Genomic DNA, 7,614 nt, shown 5'->3' with positions numbered 1-7,614 from the left:
TGCATAAGGGTAAGAGATAAAAGTAAAGGATAGGCCCTTCGCAGAGGGAAGCAGAGGTTGTCATGCGCTTTTAGGGTTGGATGCATGAAATCTTAATGCAAAAGAACGTCACTTTATATTGCCACTTGTGATGTGGACCTTTATTATGTAGTCTGTCGCTTTTGTTTCTTCCACATCACAAGATCGTATAAAGCTTATTTTCTCACACACTAATAAGTCATACATATTTAGAGAGAAATTTTTATTGCTTGCATCGATGACAACTTACTTGAAGGATCTTACTCAATCCATAGGTAGATATGGTGGACTCTCATGGCAAAACTGGGTTTAAGGGTATTTGGAAGCACAAGTAGTATCTCTACTTGGTGCAAAGAATTTGGCTAGCATGAGGGGGAAAGGCAAGCTCAACATGCTGGATGATCCATGACAATATATTTTATTTCAGATATAAGAAAACATAACCCATTACATTGTCTTCCTTGTCCAACATAAACTCTTTAGCATGTCATATTTTAACGAGTGCTCACAATCATAAAAGATGTCCAAGATAGTATATTTATATGTGAGACCTCTCTTTCTTTATTACTTCCTATTAATTGCCACGATGACCAAAGCTATGTTTGTAAACTCTCAACAACTTTTAATCATCATACTCTTTCTATGTGAAGTCATTACTCTTCATAAGATCAATATGATCTCTTTGTTTCTTTTTATTCTTTCTCTTTTTATTTTATTCCCTCAAGATCATAGCAAAATAATCAAGCCCTTGACTCAACACTAATCTTTATTATATATAGCTCATAGACTCGATTACATAAGGGGATCATTAAGCAAAACTCAAAACTAAATCATGCCAAAAACTTTATTCTACTAGATCGAGATAATACTAAAAGGATCGAACTAAGAAAAACGGTAAAGATAGGAGTGTGATGATGATACGAAACCGGGGCACCTCCCCCAAGCTTGGCAGTTGCCAAGGGGAGTGCCCATACCCATATGATTATATCTCCCTTGCTGGTGAAGAAGATGGTGGAGTTGATGATGATGTAGGCTTGTCGTCCGTCTTCCAAGGTCATAGAAGGATGATCGAGTCTCCGGGATCCTCAAATATGCAGCCAAACTCATCCTTTTAAATATGTATTCATACTCACAGTTTTGGTTTTGCAGGTCATAGATTTGGGCTTGGAGGTGCTCGATCTTCTCGTGAAGCTTGAAGATGGCCTCCTCAATGTTCTTGGCATCCGGCTTGTGGTTGTTGGCGAACTCCGCGATCATCATGTGGTTGGCGTTGAGTCCATGTTCCACCATCCCCTGGCACATGAAAACTTGTTGCTCCATTGCTTCAAGCCTTGTCTCCATGCTTTCGGTCCTCCTTGGTCCCTCAACATCGCGGATGTGCAGCAACCCATCACGCATCTCAATGGTTTGAGGGTGTCGCAGCACCTCCGCGAGGTAAGGGTTGCTGACCTTCTCGCAGAACTTGTCCTTGGGGGCGTTTGGAGATGTCATGGTGATCTAGATATGTCAGAAAAACAGCTCGAAACGAAGATAGAGGATATTTGCGTGATACAGGAGTCAAAACCTTCGGGAGATTATATAATGAATTTTTACCGACCAAAATACGTATCATGCAAGAAAACGGAGTCCGGAGAGCGCACGAGGTGCCCACGAGGCAGGGGGCGCGCCCAGGGGGTAGGGCGCGCCCTCCACCCTCGTGGAGGCCTCGTGTCCTTCCCGGACTGCTTCTTATTTTTCTATTTTTCTAAATATTCCAAAACGGAGAAAAATTGCCATTAGAACTGTTTTGGAGTCGGTTTACTTACCGTACCACATACCTATTCCTTTTCGGAGTTTGAAACGTTCTGGAAAGTGTCCCTTATGTATTCCTCCGGGGTTACGGTTTCAATAACATTGGTTTAAAACATTTATAGGATTACCTTAGATATAATGTTTGATTCTTTGATCGTTCACCACCTTCGGATTTGTGCCTTCGAAGTTGTTGATTTTTATGGCACCGGAACGATAGACCTCCTCGATAACGTAAGGGCCTTCCCATTTAGAGAGAAGTTTTCCTGCAAAAAATCTTAAACGAGAGTTGTATAATAATAAATAATCACCTACATTAAACTCACGCTTTTGTATTCTTTTGTCATGCCATCTTTTAACTTTTTATTTGAACAACTTGGCATTTTCATAGGCTTGGGTTCTCCATTCATCAAGTGAGCTAATGTCAAATAACCTTTTCTCACTGGCAAGTTTGAAATCATAGTTGAGATCTTTAATAGCCCAATATGCCTTATGTTCTAGTTCGAGAGGTAAGTGATATGCTTTTCCATAAACCATTTTATACAGAGACATACCCATAGGATTTTTATATGCAGTTCTATAGGCCCATAATGCATCATCAAGTTTCTTGGACCAATTCTTTCTAGATCTATTAATAGTCTTTTGCAAAATTAATTTAATCTCTCTGTTGCTCAATTCTACTTGACCACTAGACTGTGGGTGATAAGGAGATGCAATTCTATGATTAACATCATACTTGGCAAGCATTTTACGAAAGGCACCATGAATAAAATGTGAACCACCATCAGTCATTAAATATCTAGGGACTCCAAACCTTGGAAAAATAACTTCTTTAAGCATTTTAATAGAAGTGTTATGATCAGCACTACTAGTTGGAATAGCTTCTACCCACTTAGTAACGTAATCAACAGCAACTAAAATATGTGTATAACCATTAGAGGCAGGAAAAGGTCCCATATAATCAAAGTCCCAAACATCAAATGGTTCAATAACAAGTGAATAATTCATAGGCATTTCTTGACGTCTACTAATATTACCAATTCTTTGACATTCGTCACAAGATAACACAAACTTACGGGCATCCTTGAAGAGAGTAGGCCAATAAAAACCTGATTGCAATACCTTATGCGTAGTTCTGTCTCCAGCGTGGTGTCCTCCATAAGCCTCGGAGTGACACTTGCATAGGATCTGTTCCTGTTCATGCTCAGGTACACAATGTTAATAACACCATCTACTCCTTCTTTGTAAAGATGTGGGTCATCCCGAAAGTAATGTCTCAAATCATAGAAAAACTTCTTCTTTTGCTGGCATGTGAAACTAGGTGGTATAAATTTAGCAACAATGTAATTAGCATAATCAGCATACCATGGAGCAGTACGAGAAGCATTTATGACATTTAATTGTTCATCAGGAAAGCTATCATCAATAGGTAGTGGGTCATCAAGAACATTTTCTAACCTAGACAAGTTGTCTGCAACGGGGTTCTCAGCTCCCTTTCTATCAATAATATGCAAATCAAATTCTTGTAGCAAGAGAACCCATCTAATAAGTCTAGGTTCAGCATCTTTCTTTTCCATAAGATATTTAATAGCAGCATGATCCGTGTGAATAGTTACTTTAGAATAAAAAATATAAGGTCTGAACTTATCACAAGCAAATACGACTGCTAAGAATTCTTTTTCAGTAGTAGCATAATTTCTCTGAGCACTGTCTAGAGTTTTACTAGCATATTGAATAACATTTAATTTCTTATCAACTCTTTGCCCTAGAACAACACCTGTGACATAATCACTAGCATCACACATAATTTCAAAGGGTAAATTCCAATCAGGTGGCTGAACAATAGGTGCAGAAATCAATGCTTTCTTAAGTATTTCAAATGCTTCTACACAATCATCATCAAAGACAAATGGTATATCTTTTTGTAATAGATTAGTCAGAGGCCGAGAAATTTTTGAGAAGTCCTTAATGAACCTCCTATAAAAACCGGCATGACCAAGGAAACTTCTTATACCTTTGATGTCCTTGGGACATGGCATCTTTTCAATAGCATCAACCTTGGCTTTATCAACTTCAATACCTCTTTCAGAAATTTTATGCCCCAAGACAATACCTTCATTAACCATAAAGTGGCACTTCTCCCAATTCAAGACAAGATTAGTGTCTTCACATCTCTGCAAAACTTGATCAAGGTTGCTCAAGCAATCATCAAAAGAGGATCCATAAACGGAGAAATCGTCCATGAAAACCTCACAAATCTTTTCACAGAAGTCAGAGAATATAGCCATCATGCATCTTTGAAAGGTAGCAGGTGCATTACATAAACCAAAAGGCATATGTCTATAAGCAAAAGTACCGAAAGGGCAAGTAAAAGTGGTCTTAGCTTGATCATCAGCTGACACAGGTATTTGAGAGAAACCAGAATAACCATCTAGAAAGCAAAAATGTGTATATTTGGATAATCTTTCTAGCATTTGATCAATCAAAGGTAAGGGGTAATGATCTTTTTTAGTAGCTTTATTTAATTTGCGGAAATCAATTACCATCCTATAACCTGTAATAATTCTTTGCGGAATCAATTCATCTTTATCATTAGGAACAACAGTAATACCTCCTTTCTTAGGGACACAATGGACAGGGCTTACCCACTGACTATCAGCAACGGGATAAATTATACCTGCCTCAAGGAGCTTTAATATTTCCTTTCTTACCACTTCTTTCATCTTAGGATTCAGCCGTTGTTGGTGATCAATAACTGGTTTGGCATCTTTCTCCAAATTTATTTTGTGTTGGCATAGAGTGGGACTAATGCCCTTAAGATCATCCAGTGTATATCCAATAGCAGCACGGTGCTTCTTCAGAGTTTTTAATAATTTTTCTTCCCCCTTCTCTGAAAGGTTAGCACTAATAATAACAAGATATATCTTCTTTTCATCAAGATAAGCATATTTAAGAGTATCAGGTAATGGTTTAAGCTCAAACATAGGATCACCCTTGGGTGGAGGAGGATCCCCTAGGATTTCAACAGGCAAGTTGTGTTTTAGAATAGGTCCCTGTTTAAAGAATACTTCATCTATTTCCCTTCTTTCATTCATAAACATATCATTTTCATGGTCTAGCAAATATTGTTCTAAAGGATCACTAGGAGGTACGACAATAGAAGCAAGACCAATAATTTCATCTTTACTAGGCAATTCCTCTTCACGGTGTTGTCTACGAAATTTAGAGAAATTGAACTCATGAGACATATCACCTAAACCAATAGTAACAACATGCTTTTCGCAGTCTATCTTAGCATTAATAGTGTTCAAGAAGGGTCTACCAAATATAATGGGACAAAAGCTATCTTGTGGGGAACCAAGAACAAGAAAATCAGCAGGATATTTAGTTTTCCCACACAAGACTTCAGCATCTCTAACAATTCCAATTGGTGATATAGTATCTCTATTGTCAAGCTTAATGGTGACATCAATTTCTTCTAACTCAGCGGGTGCAATATCATGCATAATTTCTTTGTATAAGTCAATAGGTATTGCACTAGCACTAGCACCCATATCACACAAGCCATGATAACAATGATCTCCTATTTTAATAGAAATAACAAGCATCCTACCACAGGTCTATGTTTATCTTTAGCACAAGGTTTAGCAATTCTAGCAGTTTCATCACAGAAATAAATAACATGCCCATCAATATTATCAGCTAAGAGATCTTTAACAATAGCACCATTAGGTTCAACTTTAACTTGCTCAGGAGGTGTATAGGTTCTAATATTGCTTTTACGAACCATAGTTGAAGCTTTAGCATGATCCTTTATCCTAACAGGGAAAGGTGGTTTCTCAACATAAGCAGTAGGAACAATAGGATCATTATAAGTGATAGTCTTTTCTTCAACTTTAATAGGTGCAACTACTTTTACTTCTATGGGAGGATGATATTTAAACCACTTATCCTTAGGGAGATCAACATGAGCAGCAAAAGATTCACAAAAAGAAGTTACTATCTCAGAGTCAAGTCCATATTTAGTGCTAAATTTACGAAAGACATCGGTATCCATAAAAGACTTAACACAATCAAACTTAGGTGTTATACCTGACTCCTTACCTTCGTTGAGGTCCCAATCTTCAGAGTTGCGTTTAATTCTTTCCAATAAATCCCATTTGAATTCAATAGTCTTCATCATAAAAGAACCAGCACAAGAAGTATCGAGCATGGTACGATTGTTGTTAGAAAGCCAAGCATAATTTTTTTTGAATAATCATTTCTCTTGAGAGCTCATGGTTGGGGCATGAATATAACATTGACTTAAGCCTCCCCCAAGCTTGAGCGATGCTTTCTCCTTTGTGAGGCCAAAAGTTATATATATAATTACGATCACGATTAACAAGATGCATAGGATAAAACTTCTGATGAAATTCCAATTTCAATCGCTTGTAGTTCCATGATCCCATATCATCACATAGCCTATACCATGTCAATGCATCTCCCTTCAAAGATAAAGGGAAGACCTTCTTCTTGATAACATCATCGGGCATACCTGCAAGCTTAAATAATCCACAAACATCATCCAGATAGATTAGGTGCTCATCAGGATGTAATGTTCTGTCTCCTGCAAAAGGATTAGCTAGCAGTTTTTCTATCATACCCGAAGGAATTTCAAAGTAGACATTTTCATTTTCAGTAGGTTGAGGAGCAACTCTTTGCTCTACTGGTCGGGGTGAAGATACCCTGAACAAGCCCCTTAGAGGATTACTTTCCATAGTAACAAGTGACAGTAAATTTCAGCACACTATATAAATTTTTCCTTACCAAATTCCACCTACCAAAGGCGCTTCACTCCCCGGCAACGGCGCCAGAAAAGAGTCTTGATGACCCACAAGTATAGGGGATCTATCATAGTCCTTTCGATAAGTAAGAGTGTTGAACCCAACAAGGAGTAGAAGGAAATGATAAGCAGTTTTCAGCAAGGTATTCTCTGCAAGCACTGAAATTATAGGTAACAGATAGTTTTGTGATAAGATAATTTGTAACGAGCAAAAGTAAATAAAGTGAAGCAAGGTGACCCAATCCTTTTTGTAGCAAAGTACAAGCCTGAGCAAACTCTTATATAGAGAAAAGCGCTCCCGAGGACACATGGGAATTATCGTCAAGCTAGTTTTCATCACGTTCATATGATTCGCGTTCGATACTTTGATAATTTGGTATGTGGGTGGACCGGTGCTTGGGTGTTGTCCTTACTTGGAAAAGCATCCCACTTATGATTAACTTCTATTGCAAGCATCTGCAACTATAAAAGAAGTATTAAGGTAAACCTAACCATAGCATGAAATATATGGATCCAAATCAGCGCCTTACGAAGCAACGCATAAACTAGGGTTTAAACTTCTGTCACTCTAGCAACCCATCATATACTTATTACTTTCCAATGCCTTCCTCTAGGCCCAAATAATGGTGAAGTGTCATGTAGTCGATGTTCACATGACACTACTAGAGGAGAGACAACATACATCTCATCAAAATATCGAACGAATACCAAATTCACATGACTATTAATAGCAAGACTTCTCCCATGTCCTAAGGAACAAAAGTAACTACTCACAAATCATATTCATGTTCATAATCAGAGGAGTATTAATATGCATAAAGGATCTGAACATATGATCTTCCACCAAATAAACTAACTAGCATCAACTACAAGGAGTAATCAACACTACTAGCAACCTACAGGTACCAATTTCAGACTTAGAGACAAGAATTGGATACAAGAGATGAACTAGGGTATGAGAGGAGATGGTGCTGGTGAATATG

This window comes from Triticum dicoccoides, chromosome 4A, assembly GCF_002162155.2.
Source record: "Triticum dicoccoides isolate Atlit2015 ecotype Zavitan chromosome 4A, WEW_v2.0, whole genome shotgun sequence".
Lineage (NCBI taxonomy): Eukaryota > Viridiplantae > Streptophyta > Magnoliopsida > Poales > Poaceae > Triticum > Triticum dicoccoides.
Note: the sequence above shows the minus strand (reverse complement) of the source record.